At 39.9% G+C, this 27,034-nt stretch overlaps 1 long non-coding RNA gene across 1 annotated transcript; it reads left to right on the top strand.

Moving 5' to 3' along the window:
• Window positions 1-5,762: 5,762 nt before the first annotated feature.
• On the top strand, window positions 5,763-26,638 carry LOC119087333. The gene is made up of 3 exons (XR_005090740.1): window positions 5,763-5,851; window positions 24,964-24,966; window positions 26,624-26,638. It is a non-coding gene; the product is annotated as an uncharacterized LOC119087333 (long non-coding RNA).
• Window positions 26,639-27,034: the final 396 nt, after the last annotated feature.

Raw genomic sequence — 27,034 nt, 5'->3', positions numbered from 1 at the left:
TAATCTTCACAGTATTTTATTCTAATGTAAAGTGAGTTTATATAGTGTTTTGCTTGATTCTTGATTTTTCTAAGATCAATGGATGATAATCTTGTTTATCATTATTAGAGAACTTAAGAGATTAAATGGAAAGTGTGTGTATTCACATGAATGTGTGTGTGTAGTTTCATAAATCATTCATAACATATATAACATTTAATCCTTGCTATTGGAGACCTTGAGATTTTGAGACTATGTCTTCTAACATATCTTTTGTATGATTCAATTCAAAAACAGCTTCATTATATAATGTGTGTGCTCTTAATGAAATTAAGAGATAATGAACTAAAAAGTAGTTTAGACCTCAATTTTTAAACAATATTTCTTTAATATATTGCAAAATGTTCAGTATAGTTAATTTTTTTATTAATTATTTCAACAAGTAAGTGAGGTAAAGGTGAGCCAAACCCATTTTATTGATGAGGAAACTGAGTTGCTTTATGATAAAATGTTATGTTTGGAATTCCATAGTTTTCCAGTATTAAATTTAGAAAGTCTTTTCAACTAACTGGGAGTGGACTCATTGAAAAGCAATGCCAGGTTTAATTATGCAATCATGGTGTCCTGCTGCAAGAATATTTTGCCGCAGCATATGAACGAGGCAGGGACTGACTTAGGAGCCTGCATTCGACAGCCATTCCTCATTTGCTCTTGTCAATGGCTCAGATACAAATTATTCTTCCAGGCCCCAAAGAAGAGGGGAAAAAAGAAATTGGGAGCCCTATTCCAGTGGTGGATGCATTTTCTTCCATTTATTCTTGAAAATTCAAAATGTCTTGGAAAATCTAATGTTCCACTCTTCGATTTTGGTCCAGTGTAAGAAATCCCAGTCACTACAGCCATGTGAGGCAAATCTGCATGCAGACACCACTGATATCTTCAATGCAGTTTCAGGGTAAAAGTGTCACTTTGTCATCTACTGGCACCTACCGGGTTCAGTTATTTAGCACATCTTTTTAGTAGAATGTGGGACACACTGAGAAATTCTATAGGAGTATAAGCAAGCACCAGCTTCATTATACATAGCAAAGTGTGAGCATAGAGAAGGAGCCACACTTTTTTTGTGGACTGCAGCATAATCTGTGTAGCCTTTCAATAAGTCATTTCATTTGGCACCTCATATTTTCATCTGCAAAATGAAGATATTGTGGGGCAGTGGTGGTGCACACCTTAATCCCAGCACTTGGCAGGCAAAGGCAGGCAGATCTCTATGAGTTTAAGGCCAGCCTGGGCTACCAAGTGAGTTCTAGCTACACAGAGAAACCCTGTCTCGAAAAACAAAAAACAAAAACAAAATTGAAGATATTATTATAAAATAACTTTCCCTCCCACCATCCCTAAAGTGCCTCTGTTCACATAGTTTTATTTGTTCATGTTTTCCTCTCATTGATGTATTGGGCGAATTTAAGGACAACCAGACATTTCCATAACAACCTGGACCCACCCTGCAGCATTTTACTACTTCCATATTGGAAGCACTCTGTAAGAAGGAATGAATTGAAAATGTCAGGAACAACCATTTAGTATTGAAATATGTGTGTGAATATATACACATATATGCATGTAACAACAATTAATGAAAAGGGGCCATGAATTTGAAATAGAGCAAGGAGTGGCGTATGAGAGGTTTTCCAGGAAGGAAAGGGAAGAAGGAAATAATGTAACTATATTATAATCTCAAAAATAAAAGAAACTTTTAAAAACCTTCAGGTTGGAATGAGAAATCTCAGATGGTTCAAATTGTGCCCTCAAAGTACATTTTTAAGAAGAGGTAGGTATAAAATGTAATCGTATCGTTATCATTAAAATACCAAACTTACCTGAAAACCTTGCATCACACATACTTTAAAATCTCATGTTTGGGGATATTCCTCTGTGAAAGTGTCCCTTTGGGTCTGTAGTAATAGTATTCTGTAGATTTTCTAAATCTTTATGTGACATCTTTGTTTTCTCTTTATCTTATTTCTCTAGACATCCTTTTCTTCCCTCAAATGGAAAACCAGGCACTTACTTCTGACAGTTGGTATTTACAGCACGGTTAATAGATTTGCAGGTGTCCTAATCTTGTCTTACAAGGAAAACAATCCATTTTTTTCCTTTTTTAAAGAATTTAAAAATCTCAAAATCACATTTTTAAAGTGCGTGGCCCTTGAGCCTTGCCTGCTTGTGTTCTCACTCTGGGACACTGGCTGGGATCCCTCCACAGTCCCACATCTCCTCAGACATATCAGACATTACTATGGAAACCAATGAGGACCAATGAAGGTTCTCTTTTGGCTCCAGCATTGCTCAAAACAACCAGGTCACAGCATCTCATTTCCCTCTAAATTCAAGAAAAACGAATAAAGCTGCCCCGCTGTTGGTCGAAGTGAGCTGGGGCTTTTAGCATGCAGTGACTCTGCCATGCCTGACAAACAGCTAATACCAAATGAATTTCACTGGAAAATCCAGCATTTTAGCAAAAACAAATTCATCTAAATGTGGTCTAAAACTACAAAGGAACTGAAAAACCAGGAACCAGGCCCTTTCAGTTGAGAACTACATATGTCTTTGCTTTTTGGCTGGCAATAGCTTTTTCTATTAGACATTTTTTTTCAAGAAACAGCTGTCCAGTTTGTCATTCCTGTGTTAGAAATGTTAGAGATGATAGAAAGAGCAAAGCTCCTCAGGAAGGTGGAGCCCATGAAGGCAGGTAACCCGAACCCAACTGTGTTTTCTATGGGGTGGAATTACTTAATGGAAACTTAGATAATGAATTTCCTTCTGTGGGTGATTGTCTTAATATTTTCCTTATTTGAAAAATGGATTCTCTTAATTAGTAGTATTTTTAGATGCACCGTTAATTGCCATCTACCTGAGGGGAGGTGCTTGTTAACTTTTTATTAGCTCTGAGTTTCAGAACAAATGAGAAATAAGCAGTGACACTTATAGCTTGTAGATTACAAATGCCCATATTTGTTTAAATTAAATTTTGTAAACATGTTCTGTACTCCACATAATATTTTTAAACCTATCCAGCAGATAGCAAGACCATCATTATTCTTACTCAATCATTGTGAACTCAGGGATGAGCAAGTACCACATGTCCAAATTTCAATAGTTCTGCATTCACTAACTGCATCTTTAACAACTATTGTAACAGTTATCACTGTGCATACAATAGATGCCACTTGTTGGAGCCAATTGTTTCATCTACTAGGATTTATTCTTTAAGGAAGGGACTGTGTATTTTACTTATTTATGTATATTACATAAATAAGAGATACAATCAAGCTTGAACAATTTCGCATTGATCCTTTGATTCACAAGACAAAACTCATGAGGTTAACATTAAATTGGCCCAAACCCTTTGGCTGACTAAGCCATGGGTCTAAAAGACAACCAAATATTATTATTCTACTAAATAGAACTATTATTAATCTGACCCCCTAAGTTCTTATCTTTATAGCCTCATCAGAGAAGGTTATGTTTGGGAAAAAAATGGGACCTCTAATTATGGTATGGGGAGAGGAGATAAATACAGAAAGACAAATGAAGGCAAAATAATAGTAAGGTTGTCTGAAAAATTACATGGAATCATACTATTAACTATCTATCTAAAATAAAAAAGAACCCCCTACCATATATGTACATCAGTGTATAAACATACATATATGCTTTTAATGCAGTTTTCTCGCCTGGACTGACAATGCTCCCTCCAAGGCCCAAACTCCATCTAACAAAAACACCATCACAGGCGTGAGAAGCCCTCTTTTGAGTTGTTGGTCTGGGTTGTCTAAGAGACTCCCCAAACATCATAGGCTATTGCTCCAATGGATGGTCCTCGGTTGCCCAGCAGAGGAGAAAGGTAAATCCCTATTGCTAAAGATACCATATACTTCAGACTCAGGACCCAGAGGCCCTGACCTGGGATTGACCTGAAAGCTTCTCCCCCAAAGACTAGCTTTCATGGCACCAGAAAGTATCATGTAGTTTCCAAAAGAGAGAAGCAACCAACAACCCTACTCAGGTGTCACACCAGTGAACCACAATAATGACCAGCGTGGTACAACCACTCTAAGGGTGCAGTAGTGGCAGTAATCACCAGCTCTCTAATCAGATTTAAGATCCACTCAACAAGAGGAAAATCATGCATGGTACTGGAAATGGAGCCAACTACCCAGGGCTAGCGAAGTCATGAACCTCAGAGAAGAACCTATACCCACCACTTTACTAAATCAACACCATTCCTAACTACATTATAAAACTCTGTCCTTATACCCACAGATAAGTATAGTCCTTACTCCTAATCAAGGAAGCTTCTCTTTGCAACAGACAGAGACCACACAGAGAAACACAACCAATCAAAACGCAGAGTTGTGGACTCAGTGTCAACAGATACATCTACAAAACAACTCTTACATCTCAGACTCAGGAACATTGGAGAAGATGGGGTGGAAAGACTGTAAGAGACAGGGGATCAAGGAGTTTACTGTGAGATTGTGTCTCTCAGTAATGTCAGGAGCTACAGTCATAAACCAGCATGACTGACTAAACATGAGCTAGATAAGGATAATGATGGTATGGTAGACACACTAAAATGGCAGGGGTAGTGGGTGTGGGTAGGGGCAGAAGGCTTCAACCCTACACAAAGAACTACAGGTAACCAAGGAATGCAGAGAACAGGAGAAACAGTCTTCCCAAGGGAAGAGCACAGCAACTGCTTATCCAGTGCCAATGGTCATTCCGGAAAACACACATCCAAGTAACATTCAGACCAAGCTGCTTATATTTAAGAATACATATGTACATATATGCATATAGCAACAATTAATGGGAAAAAGGCCATGAATTTAAAAGAGAGCAAAGAGGAGTTTATAGGAGGGTTTGGAGGACGAGAAAAGAGAAATGATGTAATTATGTTATAATCTCAAAATGTAAAAGAAATAATAAAAAAGTGCTATAAATGCTTTCTGAAATGAAAAAAAGAAAACCCCACTCATGATCTTATGGTGACCCCAATAAATTATTTGGTTCACCCAAGAATGAAAGAGAGAAGGAGAAAAGAGGCGGGGACGAAGAAAGGCAGGCTTCTCCTTGCTCCTGAGTTTTCCTCTCTGTCCAGGATATTGTAGTTGTTACAAAATGACAGAAGAGAAAGAGCCTATTCAAAGTGGGGACACCCAGAGCAGGGCCAACCACAGAGGAAGAGGAGTCAGAAGAGGAAGGGGCCCCTTCCCCTCCCTTTTGGGCTCTGTTTGTCGTAATAAAGTTTCCCATTTTGCTCCTTTCTCTCCGTGGTTAGTATTTCTGTGTTCCTCACCAGTCTGTCATTTGTATAGGGACCCCCAGCATCTCTTCTTTCCTCTCCTGCCAGTGGCTGCAGTCACTTTGGCATCCTTGACTCCAGCTTTCATAGTCTGTCAGTACTGCCTCACTCTCCAACTGTTGTTTCACTTTCCTTTCTGAGTGTTCTTGTCTGTCCATGTCACAGACTCAGTAGCGCCCCTAGACAACTATCCCTCACCCAAGTATCTGGCATTAGTGTTATATTACATTGTTGTTGTTGATATTTTTCAGGTGTCCCAAACACAGTTGCTATCTGCAAGCTTTCAGTCACATTTTCTTTTCTTTTTTTTTATTTTATAATTTGATTTAATTTTACATATCAGCCACGGATTCCCCTTTCCTCCTTCCTCCTGCCCCCCTCTCCCCACCCCGCCCCGCACTAAGTTCAACATCAATATGGTGACCTCCCGGAGCGGGGCACCACGAGGTTGCCTAAGGAGGGGTGAACTGGCCCAGGTCGGAAACGGAGCAGGTCAAAACTCCCGTGCTGATGGGTCATATTTTCTTAAAGAGCACAGGTTGCTTGTGGTTGTTTTGTTCTGGAGAATTAAGGGTGAAGTCAGTGCACACTTCAGGCAAGAAGCAAAAAAGGCAAACAGCAGGAGAGTGAGGAAAGCTCCTAGATAAGAAAGAAAAAGACATCCTTGGTGTGGAGTCCTGTTTGCGAGCCGTGAGTGTGTGGATCAAAGAACTAAAACAGGTAAGGATTGCGGGGAACTGAGAAAACTGGGCTCCCCGTCCCCAAACAGACATGAAACTACACCTTAACTCGTCATTTAATGATTATGCAGCTTGGAGACACTGAGGATGGTGAAGGATTCTTTGTCTCATAGCAGTACTTGATGCATAAGGGCTGGCGCAGGAGGCACTCATTGGCGGTCACTGCGGCTCCCGATGCACTTCCGTTTCTTTCCCTGACTAACTCCTACTCATCCTGTAAACCTCTTTAAATAACTGAAATTCCCAGGCTGATGAGTCACTTCCTTCTCTCGTACACAGCAGGCTGCATATGCTGCCATTCGACTGAACTGTATTGTAGGTGGGTTTTGTGTCTGTTCTTCCCGGAACTATGACGTTCTCCAGGTAACTTGTGGCACTACTCATTTATGCATTTTCAAAGTCTGCCACAAAAAAATTGTTCAACAAATGCTAAAGGAAACAGAAATAATGTGAAGAAGTCTATTTCCCTCCGATCTTCCAGAAGAATTGTTAATTAACAGTAATATTGTCTGTATTTTCTCCTGGACTATTATTTCATAATAGAAATGTGGTCTGGCTTTCATGTCTTATTTCTATTCACCAATAATTCAGAGAAAACCTCTTGCTATCTTTCTAAGGGCTCCATATGCCACAGGTTCCTATCAATCTTCTAAGTAGAAAACATCCCTTTGGGGACAATCACAATAATATCCTTCACAGCCACCACCGAACAAACAGAAGCATTACAGTAGGTGAGGCGGTTCCTAGTCATGGGAGGTTCCTTAACCTAGGAAGCTCTCAATGAAGGTCTAAGAATTTTTGACCAAATGCAGAAATGATGGTAGTTCTTCTGTGCTTTTATTGTTTCCCCTGACTAACTAGGTGTGACCTAGAGCCAAACTAGCAAGGTTCAAAACTCACCTGTGTTCTTACCCACCTCGTGTTTGGTGGTAAGAGTCTCATCTCTCCATGCCCACTTCTTCAGCTGACCAATGAGGACAATACTAGTAACTGTCTTCAAAGGGTTTTTGTCAAACTCCAACAGAAAACTCTATACAAAATATATAGTCCAATTTCTAGAAATAAGTAAATCTTCAATGAATATTCATCAAAATAATGGTTGGAGGAAATAAGAGTGTATACCTATACATATATGCATGCATAAGTAATATATACATGCATATATAAACATATATATAAACTTATATATCATTGTGTGGATGTAGAAATAAACATTTGTGTCTATGTCTATGCAACACATATTTTATTCTCATAATAATAAATATCTCACTTAAGTTTTCATTATAATCATGACAACCACAATTAAGGGTCAGCAAGATGGTTCAGTAGGCAAAGGCACTTGCCATGCGAGTCTGGAGATCAGAGTTTGATTTTCAAAACTTGTGAAAGGTAAATGGAGAGAACTGACTTTACACAGTGTCCCCTGGCTTCCAGGCCTGTGCTCTGGCAAATATGCCTCTCCCCATACCCCATTTTGTAATTTCTTTAAAATCACACGAAGAGTACCATTCTCCATGCCCTCCCCTTTGAAGCATATTAACAGAGCACTTACTGAACACAAACCTTCTTGAAGTTTCAGAGCTGCAGGAATATGGAAAACGGAGTGACTGCCCTCATGGAGTGCAGGCGGCAAGCTACATACTGCATTCTTATGCTCAGGTTGAAACAGAATCAGTGCCAATGCTAAAAACAGCTGGGACTGGTCTTATTTAACATTCCCAAAAATAAAATTTAATTAAAATAACATTTTCAACTAACATTTAAAAACGTGGAAAATGCAAGAGCAATAATAAAAGTCATATTGTGATCTCTGCTCAGATTCCCGGGTTGGTGATTTCTTTGTCTCTAACACTATGTAAACCTCTGTACTTAATAAAGATTCCTAAGAGAAACAAAAGTGATAAAAATCAGCAATGGACAGAGACCATTCCCTTCCATATGAGCAGTGGAGAGATTCATGCTGAGCTCCTGAGGGAAAAATCTGTAAAATACTCACAGAACTCAAGCTGGAAGAGCCTCCTGGTCTCCACACAGCACAAGTCAGGCTAAAAGAGGGTTCAGAAAGGATGGGACCTGTGGTGCTCTCCCATTGCACAAACAGGCCGTGCGTGGCCAGCTCACAACAAGCTCAGGGCCCCATTTGGGGGCAATAATTATAATGATTTCCGAGCAAATACGTATTTAATTCTTGTGGTGCCTAGTCTTTTCAACAACCCTGAAGAGCAATTACTAGTCTCTCAATTTCACAAGTTTGGAAACAAAGACAGAAGAAAATTTAAAACACGCCAAGGTTAAAAAGATAACAAGCCGAAGTCTATCATAGGAAAAGGGTGGAGCTGGAATGAAAAATAGGCCGGTCCTGGCCTGTGCAGGAACAACAGCTCCAAGCATCAAGTCTCCTTCTCCCTCCCTGGTAACTGTACAGACTCAGGAAAGCAACCCTTCTCAGTGTTACCAGAGGAAATCCAGCCAAGGAAGAAAGGCCTCCGTATTCTACCAATAACCAGTCCCCTGCTACACTGACTACTATACTGGAGAAGCCCATTTCCTGCTCAGGTTGCAACAATTTTTTTTCCTCTTCTCTTCTGACAATTTCTTGCTGGTATCCAGCACACTGTGTTCATGCCCTCCCTGCATCACACTCTTTACCTTTCCCAACTGTGGACCTTGCTTCCCAACTAGTCTCCTACTTCCATGTTTCTCTTGGGACGCATGCAAGCCTCATGCAAGTGCGTGTGGCCCCCAGACACTCAACCTCCTCCCAGTCCTGCAGCTTTTTCCGTCTTTCTTTCCCCCTTCTGTGATGTTCGCCGGCCTCAGGATAGATAAAGGAGATGTCTCATTTAGTACAAAGCTGATTACAAATGGATGCTTCTCCACAAAAAGCTTTAAAAAGAAGATACTTTTACAGGTCCATACCCTAGATATTTGGCTGATAGATAGACAAATGGTAAAATATTAGAAGATAGACAGACAGATAGATAGATAGATAGATAGATAGATAGATAGATAGATAGATGATAGAGAATCTATATAGTACAACAGTGAAAAGTCACCAATCAGATTAGTAGCTGTGTTTGAATTAGAGCATTCTGTTGACTGAAATATATTATAGTAGTAGCTACCATCCCAATAGAGAAAATTGAACTATATTTACAAATATCTTAGGTACCCTGATTACCACTTCCAGAGACTTAGCATGTGTATCGGTGAGCATGTTCGGAGCTCATTAGGGAAATCCTTCTACATCCAACAGTTCAGGATTTAGGCAAGTGGTAGAACTCCTAGACATCCTAAAACCATACCACATAAATGACTTCACTTTCAGTTTATGGTAGAATCCAAACTTTAATCTAGCTGAATCTTCCAGTTTCCAAGTTCATGTGTCTTGTGCATATAGATATTGTCATGTATCATTTAGAGTTCACTAAAATGGACCAGTAAGATATACATACTTAAATATGAGTTTTACAAGGATTTAACCTAACAGTTGTGTCAACAATTTTCTTCACATACTTCTGGTGTGGTGGCAGACACAACTTAAGATATCACCTCAGATCACATGCAAACATGGTAGCCCAGAGTTTATTTCCCTTTCTAGTAAATTCCTCTCATAAGACAATAGCTTTTCTTAAAATAGATTAGTTATCTACAGAAGATGGGATGGCTTTGTTATAGTATCTAAAGCTACAGATATTGATTCAACTACTGGGTATAGCAGGGTCCTTTCTGTTGTTCCCTTTTGGGGTGGGAGCTAAGTAGGCGCAGAGTCAATGGCACACAGACTCAGAGAGAATGTCAAAACAACAAGCTCAGTTTATTCAGTTAGAGGCAAGCCTTATATACCTTCCATCCCATGGTAGCCCAGGAGGTCTGATGAATATGCATCAGTTGGTGGCTGTCTCTCATTGGTTCAGGTCATCTCCAGATCATGTTTCAGTTGCTGTTACTAAGGCCCTTAGGCAGACCCAGGCTGCCTCTCAAAAAGTATCTTTTTTGCTTGTCTGGGCCTCAAGCCTGCTAGGGATGAGTCATCCCACAACTGGGGACCACAAGAAGTTCTATATAGCATCTCTATTTGCCACTGACACATTAACCATCATTGGATCTGTTAGGTCATAGCCAAGGTGGCAGAACATTTCATACGAATCTGGCCCTTTGTTCCTATTCCTAATCAAAACAGGCTGCCTTTCAGGGAAATGGTAAATTGGTGGTGACATCATGCCCAAATAAATTACATGCTACCTCCCAAATCTGAAAGATTCCATAAGCATTGTGTCTTTCTTAGTGGTAGAGAAACTGGGTGCAGTAATTGGTCTTTCCCATGGAAAGAATAACGCAATATGCTCCAGACTACTGAAATCTTAGAAATTCCACCAACATGGTAAGCCCTTAAATTTGTGTAGCATTATTCTCTCTGTGTAGTATATACATTTTTAGCACCATGTCTAGGGTACTTTTGACTTTCTACTCACTAGGTCCAAAAATCGCAGTATGATCAACATAATGGGATGGCATCATGGCCTCTGGAATATCAAAGGCCATAACATTTCCTGTGGGCTGTGTTGTGGCAAAGGGATGAAGAGCAGTGTAACTTTGAGGTTACAGTAGTATTTATAAACTGGTTCCAGTAGTATTTATTAACATGCACGGGGGGAGGGGACATTAAGGTTTTATTTGCTTTACAAATAAGAGCACACTGGGAAGACCACCTGACTATGAGCAAGTAATAGACGGTGAGTCCTATGAGCTACACATGTTTCTTTCTCTTGGGTCCGGAATCAGAATGCCAACCTAATGAGGGTTCAGTGATTCCCCAGTGCAGATATCATGCTTCCTGCTAGAGTCCTGAGGGGAGAACAAGGCGATGGTGCTCCCAGGGTCTGACGCTTGTAGAGCACTAACTCCACTACTGAGTGAGCCATCTGTGTGATTTCATTTTATCTCCCAAAGGCCCCATTTCCTAACACTACCACCTTTGAGGAAGAATTTCCACACACGTTTTTGAGTGGTATGTCAAGCATTCAGGCCACACAGGCCCTTACCATTCTTTAAGGCCATTTGTTTTCTGTAAAGGCCAAATACATCAGTCGTGTGAGGTGATGTAAGAGTTACTCTTCTGAACTTTTTTGAGTCTAATCTCTGAAATACTTTAGGAGATTCATTACTGATTTTAATTTAGAATTTTGGCAAATGCAAGTACTTCTGGCAGCTTCCACTTGGACTTTCCTACCATAAGAGCCCTCCCAGCTCAGTTGTAGAGTCTACCACTCTGGGACAGCTATTCCAATTATCTGAACTAAGGCAATGACCACAGACTGGATTCAGGAATTCATTATAAAACACATCTGACCAAAATCCCAAATCATCTGACTCCCTCAGCTCCTTTTCTGGGTTTTGGGCCGCAAGCCCTTTGGCACCATAGCAAGGTCCTTCCTCAAGGGGGCCAGCTTCCCTTTCATTTTAGGAAATCTACAAATTGGTTGAAATATGAGAAGCAACAGTAGGGTGTTATGGTCAAGTTCTGGAAGGTATCCAAAAGTATTGACAATAGCTTGTAATGTTTGGGGGTCTATGGGACCACACTGGCTAATGCTTTCATGGTGTTTGAAAGTGCTATACATGCTACTTGAAGAGAAATGATAACATTAATCTTATTCAATTATAAGCAAAGGAAGCTAAAATGAAATCATAGAAATGTAAGACCTGACCACTGGGGTAATAGTGGCATGAGTGTCATTAGAGTATCCAACCATATTCTAATTGGATTTAAAACATTCTCCATAAGATAAAACCATATACGACATGGTTATCAGTGCCAAGTCTATGACTAGACAGGTCATAGACCCCAATGGAGACCCTACTACTATTACTCTGCTAAATGGCCACAGTGTTAAACTGATTTCTAAAGACTTATTGTTATAACCATATATTAGTGCATGTCTAATACAGTTTTTAATATGTTCTTAATTAATTAATTAATTAATTAATTTAATAGGTTCTTAATATGTGGGTCACAACCTCTTTGGGGTCAAATGACCCTTCCACAGGGGTTGCCTAAGACCATCAGAAAACAGATATTTACATTAAGATTCATAACAGTAACAAAATTGTAGTTATGAAGTAGCACCAAAAATAATTTTATGGTTGGGGGTCACCACAACATGAGGAACTGTATTAAAGGATCACAGCATTAGGAAGGTTGAGAACCACTGCTGTATGTGATATGTTATCTACTATATATGGATTCAGCTCCAAATTTTTGTATGTGTTTAAACTATAGCACAAATGGAAGGCAGGAAGCTAAAAAAGGAGCCTTTGGCAGAGCATGTTAAGGGATGAGGGATGAAAATTATAAAGTTAAATTAGAATGGTGGAATACTAAAGTGGGAAGTTTTAAATAGGTAGGAGTTTGGGATAGTGAAAACCAGATAATGGAGGAGATGACCAATTTAAAGCAAGATTATGTTTAAAACCATATGGAAGTCTATTATTATACAACTCTGTTTGTTTGTTTGTTTCTTGTGGGATAGAATATTTGTTTAGTTATGTAAAGATGTGTTATATTTGTTTTTCCTGCATCTGTTTAACTATGTAAAGATGTGTTGCATTTGTTTCATTTTGCCTGCCTAAGGCACCTGATTGGGCTAATAAAAATCTGAATGGCCAATAGCTAAGCAGTAGAGGCATAGGTGGGGCTGGCAGGCAGAGAGAATAAGTAGGAGGAGGAATTTATGTATGAGAGAGAACAAGGGAGAAAGAGAGGGAGATACCCAGGGCCAGCCAGCCAAGCAGAGGACAGACAGACAGACATAGAGGAAGCAGGAAAGTAGGACATACAGAATGAAAAAAAAGGCAAAAAGCCCCAAGGCAAAAAAAATGTAGATGAAGGGAAACAGGCTAAAATAAGTTATAAGAGATAGTGGGACAAACCTAAACGAAGGCCAAACATTCATGATTAATAATAAGTCTCTGTGTCATCATTTGGGTGCTGGTGGTCCAAGAAAGCCTGCTACATTTGTTTGTTTGGTTGGTTGGTTTTTCAAGCTAAGATTTCTTTGTGTAGCTCTGGCTGTCTTGGAACTTGCTCTATAGACCAGGCTGGCTTCAAACTCAGAGATCCATCTGCCTCTACCTCCCTAGCTCTGGGATTAAAGATGTGTGCCACAACTATGTGGCTATGCAACTCAGTTTAAATAAAACAGTAATTGGAGAATGTCATACATTTGAAATGAAAGAACAGGAAGAATAATCAATGGTTGAAGGATTAAGATGGAAGGGGGAGAAGAACTGGCAGTGGATGGGTTAACATCAAGGGTGTTTGAAAAGCCTTGTGAAAACTCGCTATTTAGTAAGTTAATTTCAAACTACAACTTTATGAAATAAAAAAGTTCAAATGGAAAAGAAAGAAATATGAGAATCAATTGAAGGGTTGTGAAGCCAAATGTACTCCCTTATTGTACTGTGAAAGAAATATCCAAAATCTTGGAGAGATTGGACCATCATGGTAGATTTTAAGCTTCTCTTTTTATTGTATCTTTGGGAGAGTCCAGAGGACTCTTCCTTTAACAAGACCTGAAATGAGGACCAGTGGAGCATATCAGCGAGTCCCTGGACTATAATTAACGAATCACACCAAAGCTGGCAAGTCAGTTCACAAAGGTGCAGAGCAAAGAGTCAAGTGTGAGGAAGGCTAAGAACCAGAGATGCAAACATTCTCACATAGCATTCCCATGAAGTACTGCATCTAAGATAGAATTGTTTTTACCTTCACATGTGAGAGTTTTATGACTGGTCAAACTTAATAAAAAACAGGCCCAGGTTCACAAATAAAATACATCTGGAATAACAGTTGCAATTGTTCAGTGGTTAGTAGCATTGACTACTCTCTTGCAGAGGAACTGGGTTCAGTTCCCAGCACCTGTATGGTGAGTCATGCCAACTGTAACTGTTGTTCCAGGGGATCGGAAGCCTCTTCTGATGTCCATGGACTCCTCACACATGTGGAACACATACACACACTCAGGCACATACACGAAATAAAATAAGTATTTGTAAATAAGAAAAGATATAGCATGAAATTATTGATTTCAGCACACCAGACATCAGGCTTTAAGGTGAAAAGGTATCTATACCACTCACTACCAAGCTAGCACAACTCTACTTTGGAGCCTTTATAATTAGAAAATTCACAGTCTTTGCTCGTTTATAGATGTCTTCTTTACCAGCAGATGTGTCTGTGGTGGTTTGAATAGAAGTGCTCCCCTTAGGCTCAGATACTGACCACCTCCTGCCAGTTGGTGGTAGTGTTTTCGAGGATTGAGGGGCATTTGGGAGACGGAGCCTCGCTGGAGAAAGTAAGTCACTGGGAGTGGCCTTTGAGTGCTTATAATCCTACTCCACTTTCTCTACTTCATGCTCATAGTTGAGATGTGATCTCTATGCTTCCTGCTCCCACTGACAGGCCTCTTACTGGCTGCCTTGCCTCCCTGTAATGATGGACTCTTCTCCCCCTGGAACCATCAGCCCAAATCAGTTCTTCCTTCTATGAACTGCCTTGGTCATGGTGCTTTAACAAGAGAAGAGAGCTAATACAGTGTTAGACCCAATCCCGACTAGCTAGCACTGTAACTCAAACATGGGAAGCAGAGGTTCGTGCTGGTGAGAGCTGGAAGCACACCGGATCTGTCGATGAGAACTGACAGCAGACGTGTGTGCATGTCTTAGATACTCAACACTTTTCCCAGGGACATCTTTGGATAGTTTCCATGACACTGCTGAAACGCCTCTCACACTCTGTCCTTTAGCTGCCTTTCTCTCCATCTTTTCCACATATTTGTGATTTCCTGATTTAATCCCACTTCCTGATATCTGTTCTGAACTCTGGAATCTGTGTTTGAATAACTACTTCTCTTATTTTCATCAAATGAGATATAACTGGGGCTCACTTTCCCTGAGGAATCAATACAAAGCTCAGTTTGTTCCTTACTTTCCCTAAGATCTTCCAATTCAAAACGAAATTCAATTCATAAAAAAAAAAAAATGGTCACATCACTTAAGAACTTGGACTCCAGTGGACTTCGGTGTCTTGCATGATATTATTTGAGAACAGAAGCTAGCTTCTCAGTGTTTGTATATAAATACTCTCTACAGCATGGGTTTCCTCTGGGAATAAACTCAGTGGCTCTCATTGAATGTTCTCCAGTTCGGCATTTTTTCTCTTGGAATCTGAAATATTATGAGATCTTCCACACACTCGGGTGGGGAAATGAGTGGACTTCTTTTAGTTGAATGCAACCTCTGAAAAGCTACCAATCACTTCATTACGGAGCCACAGGGTCTTCAACGGTCAAGAGAGGCAGCATTAATTTTCTTCAAATTAGCCATTCCATTCTCAGTCTTGATGTTTATCAAGTACACAATTATAATCAACTGCAAAGTAGAAATCCTGATCCAGTAAAAACCACATCCTTCAGGAGAATGACCTATTCACATAGAGTAGTGCTTTTTGAGTTAAATATAATGTCTATGTGTTTGTTTTACCACATACATGTATTATATATGTATATATATGTGTATATATATATATATATATATATATATATATACAGTTCTGGTATTAGGGTTGCCTTAATTAAATTCATTATATGACTGATTCTGAATCATACCTTGAGTCACAAGTTTACATATACAATATATTATTAAGAGCAATCAGAGAATATCATTTCTGAAGTTGTCAGTTTGCTTCCTATATTCTGTGAAAAGTATGTTCTTGGGCATTCAGCTTTCCCACCCCTGTACACAGATACAGGCTTCAGCAGCTCCCCACAGCAGTTCCTATCATAGATAGTCTTTTTAGAAGACTCTTGATTTTTATTATCAGGAGCAGGTTCTGGAGAAGCGAGTCATAAGTGTCTGTAAAAATGTAGGAGGTTTTGATTGCTTGTATCCCAGCTACTCTAACTGCACTTAAAACATTATTATATTACTATGGCAAAATATAGAAATGTATACGTTTTTAACAAGTAAAATGCAACTCACCTTTTATGCTAGACCAACATTGTTGTGTAGAAAATACATACATATATACATACATGTATATATATATGTGTATACATATATATATACATATATATATATACACAACACACACACACACACACACACACACACACACACACACACACACACACAGCCAGCCCTGAGAGAATTTGTGCAGGTGCCTGTCAACTCAGAAGATGACTATCCCTCTGACAGATTCCTCTAGTTAAAAGTTTCATCTGAAGGAAGACGCAGAGTTAGGAAGATACAGAGGGTTTTCTAGTAACTGGACTCACAATATAAAACACAGCAATTGCTGTTACCTATCCCCCTCGTCATCTCCCACAACCTCTCCTAAAAATGACTGACTTGGTCTTACAGCACAGCCTATACAAGCCCTTCAGCACTACCTGGGTATTATAATCCCTGATATTTTTTTTCTGCTTTGCATTATATTTGCATTTCTCTTTGACTATGCCTGCCTTAACATCTTTCTCATCTTTATAATTTCTGAGGATGTGTTTATTCACCATTTTTCAAGTGGTGATATGCCACAATATCACACTTCATATATTTACTAATTTCTTACTAGCTGCAGATATGTGAATTGAGTAACAGATTCAGTATAGTTCCTTTAAGTGTTTGGCTTTGTTTTGGCTGGCATTTATGTCACTTTTGGACAAAATTGGTCTTTTTCAAAGCCTGTTTTGAAGCTCTGTTAGGCTTAGACAGTGTAACTGTCTCTCACACTGAGGGCAGTGTAGCGGCATGTCTGAGGTAGGATACCTGCAGGAGCTTTAGCTGAACTCCTGAGTGGTAGTGAAGACTCTTCCCTTCCTCCTGGGCATGACTGGAGCCTCTCACCCTGTGTTGAGTTAGCAGCTGGTTGCCAGCTGTTGCAGAGATCCTCCCTGCCCACAGGCTTAGTATTCAGCCCGAGCCACTCACTAGAGACCTTGTGCACATTCCCCTGCCCTTTTCTACTCTCTGATACTTTACTCTGAGAATTCTCGCTCTTTCAGCTTTCCTGAGCTCTGATTATCTTTTATTCCCTAATGTGTGTTGCTCAGATTTCTCATGCTGCATGTAGTCAGAAAATGTCTTTAGGTAGAAAGCTAAGTAATCACAGAGCTTGTGTCCTGAGTTGCCCTGATTTTGAGGGTCACAACCCTGTGCTTCTTTTTGATCAGTGTCTGAAAACACACACACACACACACACACACACACACACACACACACACACACATGCACATGCACACGCACATGCACACACACATATACACACATGCATGCAGACACACAGCTAATTATTTTCAGAAGAAAAAAAAGTCCAGTCCCAAGTACAACATGATAAATAGAAGCTTTGAGTACTTTAAAAACAAAACAAAACAAAAATTCTGTGGCCAAGATCTAAAAACTCTGTGGACAAGATCTATTCTTAAGGACTCTAAGCACAGTGCTAATTTTTTTTTATTTCCTGGTTTATCCTACTGTTTATCAGTGAAAGCTCCAGCTGGAACTTGTGGGAAAGTGCATGTTTGTACGATCAGAGTAAGTGGAGGAGGTTGAATATGTCTTATCATCAGGAATTATCCCTTAAGGATGAGGGACTATGAAAGGCTCTAGGAAGTGGGGGTGTTTGCACACCTTCAATACAAGCAAGCATAGGTTCTATCTATAATCTTCATAATTTCCTTCTCCTTTTTTGTTCCTTGTTTCTCTCTCCTTTCTCCTTCCTTTCTCCTTCCTTCCTTCTTCCTTCCTTCCTTCCTTCCTTCCTTCCTTCTTTCCTTCCTTCCTTCCTTCCTTTCTAGATTGGCTGGGTGGAAACTGGTCCAAATCATATTTGGACTAGGGTTCTCATTGTTTTGTAATAGAATTACTTGAGGCTATAGGGGCAAATCATGTCTCCCAAAAGGATGCCAATGTCCTCAGGGTGTTACAGCTCTCAGAAGGAACCAACCCTGCTGATCTCGGACTTTTAACTTCCAGAACAATACATCTGTGGTTTAAGCCACTTACTCTGTAGTACCTTATTACAGTAGTCCTATGAAATCAATACACAGAGAAAACTTTATAAAAAATAAATATCGGTTTCCAGTCCCAGAGATTCTGATTTAATTGGTCTCTGGAAAATCATTTTTAGAGCTCTACCAGGTGATGTGCAAAAAGCCTTGAGAAGCTCTGTTGGAGGACTGGGCTGGTGCTGGATGGCGTCTCACCACAGTCCACAGTCTTCCCACTTCATTCTTCCCCAGCAGATACTCCTGGAGGCTTTCCATTTCTTCAGGTTGCCAATTTTGGAAAAATCATGAGAACTCAGATTATGGCTTCTTTATGATGTTTCTTATATAACAAAGCCACCTAGAATTCAGCATTTCTAGACTCCAAGAATTAGTATGTGAAATGTAGTCATATTACAGCCACAACAACCTCTCTATTAGCTTTATGTTATTCAAGCTTTGTCCATAGTTTATACAGCCAGAAGACAACTGCCAAACATTGGCCGCTGTTTCCACTGGAGAGCTGTTTGTGCTATTGATGTCTGCTGGCTCACACCAACAGAGGCTCTGGCTCTTCAACAATTGTTATTTTTGGGAAGTTCTCCTTGACCCTGAGGTCCTGTTTGTGTCTAGGATTCCCAGCCTTTTCCATTATGTCCTCTGACCCCATGCACCTGTGTGGGAACAGAGACTAATATTAACCTTCGCTGTCCTAGGCAACTGAGATTCCACACCTCATCATGTCTGGATATTACTTCTAGGAAACATCCTTGCCAAGGATAAAAGGCTAACATGAGTCATTAACACTTTTCTTTGATTAATAACTCACTAGGGAGACTGATCATCCTAAGACACTTGGAGTAGCATTTCCTGTTGTAAAGATGTCCCAGAAGACATTGGGGGGTTAAGGGGTAGCAAGCCAAGCATCCAGCAGAGAGTTGAGCTCATCGAAAATGTTTTGGAACATATAACTGCTTGCAATTTTTTCCTTTTAATCAATGAGATGTTCCTAAAGATGACAAAATGTGTGCCTCCAAAGAAACAAAACTCTACATATGGTACTAGACAAGCATGATGGCTCACACCTGTGACCCAAGCATTGGGGAGGCAGAAGCAGGTGGATCTCTGTGACTTTTAGGCCATCCTGGTCTATATAATGATTTCCAGGCTAGCCAGAAATACATAAAGAGGCCATGTCTCAAAATAAATGAACGAGGTATAAAATCAATGACTATAGCATCTGCCCCATGACCTCTTCTGTTCACACATCACTAATCCTCCTGACATCTTTGTTCAAACCTCAGTTATCTTTCTCTGCCATCCCTCTCTACTTCTACATCTGAGCAATTTAATTCAGGACATATTCTGAATTCCTGAACACCTCTTGTAGGTGTCAGGTATTTCCCAGAGTTACAGATATGATTTCATGATCTTTCTTCTTAAAAAAGGAAATAATAAATTACTTTACAATCGCAGTTATATATGATCAATGTATGGTATGCAAAATACACTTAGAACAGGAGACACTGGAGAGATGGCTTAGTGGTTAGGAGCACTGGTTCTCTTCCGGTGGGCGCAGGTTTGATTCCCAACACCCACACTGCAGCTTACAGTTGTCTGCACCTCCAGTCCCAGGGGATCCGATGCCCTCTTCTGGCCTCCACAGGCAGCAGGCATGCACATGATATGCACAGACATGCATTCAGGCAAAACACACATACACACAAAATAAAGGGAAATTCTTTTCAGGCTAGGAAGAATAAGAAGATGTTATTAATACTTGGTTTGGGGTGAACGGAGAGCACTCTTCTGACAGGGTAACACAGGAGCAGAAAAGTGAAGGTGGGGACCCAGTGAGCCAAGGGGATAGCTGGTGAAAGGGGTGTGCAGAGGACATGACCACTGGGACAGGCTTTGGAGAGCTCGCTGGGAGAATTCAGTCTGCTTCTTCTTTGCCTTGCTGCCAGTGTCAGTACTTGAACAGAGCCCACGCTTAACATTTATTCATATATTTTAATGGAGAGAGGAGAATATAAAAGCAGACTCCTAATTAAGCAAGCATCCAACTGTGCAGATGATTGTGTGCACTGGTTAAATTCAGCTCCTGGCTGATGGGTCAGTGCCTAAGTCACAGCAGTTCTGGAGTAGTCTTTAAGGCCAGCCTGTTTATTTACTAGTGAGTAGTGGAAGTTACACTACCCCTGCAGTGCATAACCTCTTGGATCTAGGCCAAAAACTGCAGAAGAAGAAAAAAAAAAAAAAAAAAAAAAACACCAAAGCCTTGTTTTAGGAGAATGAAAGAAACAAAGGGCCAATGCCCTATGGAACATTTAAGAGGGAACTAAGCACGGCTTCGGGCTTTGTATTTCAAGGGTTGTGACTGTGTGTGACTCCGCATCTATACTTGTTTCCTTGGCTCTTTTCCTTGTTTGGCTATTTCATCCTATTCTGATTTGTTTGTTTCTGTTTTATTTTATTATTATTATTCCTTAGATGACTATTTGTTTTATAACAAGAGACAGAAAGGGTGTGGAGCTGGAGGGGAGGAGAGGTGGACAGGAACTGGGAGAAGCAGGCAGAGGGGAACCATAGAAAGTATATTTTATGAAAGAAAACCTATTTATGATGAAAAATTGTGAAGAAAAATTAAATTAAAAAAGAGTGAAGATATGATGGGAATGGCCTTCTCAAAATTCACATATGAAGTTCAGTCACTAGAGAATCCAGCAAAGTACCTGACGCAGAACTGGCCTTCAGTGTCTGTGGGGGAGTGAGTGAAAAGAATCCACCTGGTTTCTCCAAACCATGCCTAAGGCACTCAAGGTTCTTTCCGTTCTCTATTGCTGAGTAACACAATGTCCCAAAACTTAGGCCTGAAACCTAAAAAAGAAAAAAAAAACTCTTTTTTTTTTTTCTTGTGAGTATAATTTGGATAGGATTCACATGAATGGTCCACTTCTGCTCTGTGTATCGTTGGCTGAGACAACTTGGCTAGGGACTGGAAAGTCCATTGAAGTGAATTTAGTCACGTGGTTGGAAATCAGAGTCAGTGCTGAATCAGAGCTCAATCCAAGTGTTCTCACTTTCCTCATCGTGCAGTTACTTGGGTTTGAGCATGACACAGAGAGAAACTGGAAAAGAATGCCATTATTGCAACTGACTCTTGAAACTCTTGTGGCATCTCTGTGTACTCTATTGATCAGGGCAGTCAATGAAAAACTCACTCGGGACCAAGAAGAGGAGACATGGATTCAATATTTTTTGTGAGAATGTGAGTCTAGAAGAACGTGTAGGCTCAGAGACACCGTGGAGGCCATGTCTGATGAGTAAGGGAGCGTCAAAGGCATGCTGATTCTGTTTACTGTCCATTATCTTTTTAGCATCGCTGCTGAAAATGGGCCCAGCTAACCTTGTATGAGTTTAGCCTGATATGGAGAACTTAGAATGATTCATCTCACTCATTCCCTCAATTGAGCTATTTCTGTTTCCAGGAATATTGCATGAAAAATTAGAATTTGAAGACCATACACAGAAAACAGAAGAGACTATACATTGAAAGTGGTTATGGATATTTCTAGCATACTATAATGATAGACAGACCTCCTTAAGAAACCAGGTTGGAGAAAACAAAAGGAAGAATAAGAAATCAGCTGACTAATCATATATTGATTATCAAGCCAATTAGTTATTTATTCAACTTATCTGGACTGTTAGTCTAAGTCAAACTTCTTACTGTATGTGGAATTGTTTTCTTGGTGTAATTATAACATTTCAACTTGTCTTAGAAGTGTTAAATCTGATTGATTTGGAAAAATGTACTTTTGAAGTGAAAATAACAAGAACCTTAAACCTTCCAAGAGTCTGATACCCTCAGACATGTAGAACAAACCGAGTGCAAAGTATAGTTTTAAGATATTCTTAAATGTACTTTTGATTATGTTTATACACATGTATCTATCCGTGAATGTGTGCACATTAGTCCAAGTGCCCAAGGAGACGAGAGAAGGTATAGTGATTGTGAGCCACCTAATGTAGGTGCTGAGAACTGATCTCAAATCCTCTGAAAGAGCAGTGCATCCTCTTAAGTCCTGAGCCATTTCTCCAGCCCCAAGTGGTAGTAGACATAGAGTTCACATTGAAAAGTAAAAAAGCAGAGAATGGAGACAGGTATGTCAATCATTTAGTGATACTAACCTTGGCAAAATTGTGAGACCTGGAGCTGTCAAGCCACAGAAATATGGCATCTACTGCCATGGCCACAGGCCCTGGGACCAGTGGAGTTCACAGGTGACAGCGAACAGCAAACTCTGTTCAGTGAAAAGTGTGTAAACACGCTCTCAGGGTGTCTGGTTAAGCTCCAAATGACTGTGAGTAGGTAAGTGCAAGTGCATCCACACAGAGAATGTTCTAAGTGGCTTAAAATTGAAAAAAAGAATGCACGAAAGGTAGAAATAAAGGCAATAACCAAGGATCAATAAAATACTATCATAGAAATAGTGTTTCAGAGGTTAATTCTGGGAACAAGCTGAAACATGAAAATATGAAAGGGATGCTGAAAGGACTTTTTAACACTAGGAACATGAATAGTAAGGGCTGGAACTTTAATTTTACAGATAAAAGAAATGTAGCAAAACTTGTGAGTGCTCCATCTTTTCTACCAAAACAATTGATCTGTCAGTTGGAAAGGATGAAATCTATACCGGGCCAAAGAGTAGAATCTTGGTTCAGAAGCTTGGTTCAGGCCTGATGCTGGCATGAACCAAAGCAGATGCTGTGGGATCATTATTAGAAATAATGGCACCACAGAGATTGTGTGGAGATTAACTCTTATCATTTATCACGGTGCTGACACCCACAGGGAGAGTACACAGATGCATGTAAATATTTTTATGTAGGGAAAAGAGCATTCTACTAAGCATGGGCCAATGAGTTGTGATGTCAGTATAATCCAAGATTTTATAGAATCTTGTTGTCATTAAAAAGGAGTAATTTTAAATTTCTTAGGATCAACCCCTGGGGAACCCTCACTTCCTTTGTTATAGAATTCCTAGGGGCGGTGGGTAGACACAGCATAATGAATCTGTGCTTCAGCAAGGCGTTCAACAGTGCTGCACAGTAGCAGGGGAGACAGTAAGTGGATCCATAGCTGATTTATTGACTGTTTTGGTTATCCATAAAGCTTTTCCTGATCTATGATGGGGCAATACTATTTTATTAGTGTCATACTGATAATAAATATGAACATTTAGACGTTAAGAAAGAATCCCAATATTCCATGGATTTTGTACCTAGGAAAACTAGCATAATAGCTGTAATATGATTAATCTATCACAGTACAACAGATACACAGGCATTGTTCCATATTTCAAAAAATTTAGTAAGGGTTTATTCATTTTTTCCTGTTGCTAGGGATCAAACCTAGGAACTCACTCATGTTATATAGCTGCTCTACCACCGAGTTACAGCCTCAGCCCGTCACACTGTTCTTTCTGACAAAAGAAGAGATGTGTGAATGAAAATCAACCTTGAGGTGTTAACTCGTCAATTGAATATTTGGAGAAACAAAAAGGACATTATGCCAGTGACCCAATATAATGCTGGTGTGTTTATTGCCTGTATTACATGTTAATTTTTAGCTTTTCAATGCAGAATCCAAATGTCTTTTGTCAGTGGAGGTAAAATGCACACCTGTAATAGTATTATATTATATTATATTATATTATATTATATTATATTATATTATATTATATTATATCATATTATATTGTTTTGCCATGCTAAGAATTGGTTTTTAAGCTTTTACTGCCTATCCTAGGAGTGGTTACTGAAATACAAAGAGAAGTATCAAAGATGGCCTGCATGACTGGTAAAACTACTAATAGTACAGCAAAAAATATTAACAAAAATAATCAAGAGACGGGTGAACTGAGGACCATCATTTTACAAAATAGAGAGAGCTGCTGTAGATTATCTGATGCTCAAGCACAATCTGGGTTGTCAGCCATTTCCTGGCAGGTGCCACTTTAATGTGTCATGCTATTGATGATCAAATTAATGATCTACACAAAGAGATCGATGAAATCTCTCAAGTGACCCTGGAATGGTCATCAGGGTTAAGGTGGACTTCCCTCTCTGTGGTCCTCTGTTCTCTGTTCTTATAATACTTAGCTATATTGATTAGATTAGCCACACAGGCAATGCATCCTACCATGGCCTCTATTACAGCCACTATTTAAAAAAATAAAAGAAAAAATAAAAGAAAGAAAGAAACAAACAAACAAACTTAGAGGTCCTTGTGCACACAGATAAGCACTGGGGAAACCAGAAAAAGTTAAATTTGCAGTCTTATCACTTCAAAGAAAGTAGATGTTTACCTGACTTTCCCAGAATTCTGGCAAAGGATGTAGTTTACAGCCTGGTGATCTTCGATATCTGTAGGTCCAGGCTTCCCATGAATTCCCCTAAATATTAGATTTCTTTATCTCATACCCAACGCCTAAATCTTAAGTGTTGCTTCTCAGTTCACAAAACCTATCCTTTTGGGACATGTCACAGGTACTTTACAGCAGCCCAGTAATGTCTGTGATGTCTTAGGGCCAGGCCACTCCTGCCCCCACAGGCCTTGTGTTGACCTCAGTCATCTCCCTAGACCCTTATCTTGAGCACTGTCTCTCAGTCAGCAGAACCCATCTTTTCTAAAGAGGCCATACATACTTTGTAAAGAGTTTCAATGTAAACATGTCTTGAGCTGTTTTATACACATGAAACGGAGTTAACTATCATCAGAAATTTTTTTCCAGAATTGTTCTGTGCTTAAATGTGGCTAAAATAGGCAGTTTGGTGTCAGACCCCAAAAGTTTGAACCAGCCTAACCAAGTCAGGCTGAAATGGAATTTCATTCCTGCTTCTCTGCGTCATTTTGCCAGCTGTGATGCTTTCAGGGACCCCCACATTCTTCTCTACCTATTATTGCTACACACACACAATAACCCCACTGAATCCATTTAGTGTTCCCTGTATGTGATGGATTTACAGCTGTGTCCTTGGAATTGGATAACCTACCGAGGTCTCAGCCCTGGAGAAAACAGATTCTCTCTCTCTCTCTCTCTCTCTCTCTCTCTCTCTCTCTCTCTCTCTCTCTGTCTCTCTCTCTCTCTCTCTCTCTCTCTCTCTCTCTCTCTCTCTCTCTCTCTCTCACTTTGCATTTGCTCCGTTGTGACTGGTTGAGATCAGGTCCTGCCTAAGACTTGATGTTACATGTGGCTGTACTGACGGTTACCTCTTTCTTCATCTAGCACACCACCCCATCCAACAGTGTTTTGTGGCATTGATTCATAGCACTGTTTTCCTGAAGGCTTTAAAGGCTTCAAGCAAAACAGTGTTTCTCTTGAACATATCATAGGAGATATACTGTACCACACAGCACATACTCACTCTCTGGTTATCTAATACAAATGATGGTTTCATTTTAAGTGGAGGAGGTTGAGGTTGGTGGATCATAAAATGATTTTACACTGAGAAAATACAGCACTAATTCAAAGGGAAGCATTGAAATATTTGAAAATAAAATTAAGTGCCTATGACAGAGAAGAGAGTGACCGGAGGATTAGTGATTCAGAAGAGGGGCACAGAAAAGCTCTTACATTTTTCCTTTGTCTGTGTTCTCAGAACCTGTCAGACATCAAACGGAAGAAACTTCTGGATTTATCTCTGGAAGCAGAACTCCCCAAAGATTAAGTAAGTCTGAGAAGGATTAGGGAGACAAGTGCTGCCCAAGCCTGTCTGCACGATTTATAAAGAAAGGTCACTGATTTTTACTTTAATAAAAGAGTTTTATAGAAAAGTCCAGAACCTGTTTGAATGTGAAATGCTTGCCATGTAAACCTGGGACAGAGTGACCTCTATAACACACCCAAAGTGGAGTTTTCTCCTTCACATTCATGCCTTTGCTCTGTTACATAAAATGGCATGCTCTGGAATACCAGATGAGGTCAGAGGAACTTGTAAAAGATGGTTCTCTCAGCCTTTATCTGCCCTGCAAGACACAGTTACAGCATTTCCCAACCCCAGCCCCAGTGGACTGTGTCAGAACCTGACCTTGTGAAGGAAAATGGGCCTCACGTGGCCCAGTGGAGGTGAGATGTGGACTTTTTGATGATGACAATCTCAGATGCTAACATGGGTTAATAGGAGTAGATCTAAGAATACATTATACATATACATATATATTCATGCTTATAAAATAAATCTTTCTGTTTGATTGCAGAGGAAAAATAAGGTAGCACTTTCAAGGAGTATGAAAGAGAAGATATGGTAGATGAGGAGTCTTTGTTCTGTTGGGAAAAATACAGTCAGCCCCATACAAACGCACGGCCAAGCAACCACTTGTAATGCCTTTATGATCTATGTGCTAGAGACACCCTCTTGGAGTAGAGGAGAGTCACCTTCTGGAGGTCCAAGGACAGATGCCTCATGTCAGAATTATGGAACAGTCAGCTGACTGTAGAAAGTTAGGATAGCAGATGAAAATTCCAACAGCAAAGATTTGCCTTTCTTAGAAGCGGTGCGCTGAGTATCGATCATCTTTATTTTCTGCTGACATCCTCAGCCTGCTCAGAATGCTGAGGCTGACCCCAAACCACTACTTATCTTTCGTGAAAAGACGAAACAGACTCCTGTCCTGACAAAGCTTGTGGTCAATGGATGCAGGTCCAGGGACTCCAGAGACACCAGGAAGCATTTTAAAGAACTCACATACGCCTATTGTTGTCCTGAGTTACTGAGATAAACGCCACTCCTATCACTAAAGAAGTCACATCTAGAACCTCATCAATCTACAAGTCTTTAATCAATGTAATCTGCTGATCACTTGTGTACCTGACCAGGGGGTAGTACATGGATCT

The sequence above is a fragment of the Peromyscus leucopus genome, chromosome 2 (assembly GCF_004664715.2).
Source record: "Peromyscus leucopus breed LL Stock chromosome 2, UCI_PerLeu_2.1, whole genome shotgun sequence".
NCBI classification, from domain to species: domain Eukaryota; kingdom Metazoa; phylum Chordata; class Mammalia; order Rodentia; family Cricetidae; genus Peromyscus; species Peromyscus leucopus.
Note: the sequence above shows the minus strand (reverse complement) of the source record. Positions and strands in the feature narration are given on the sequence as shown.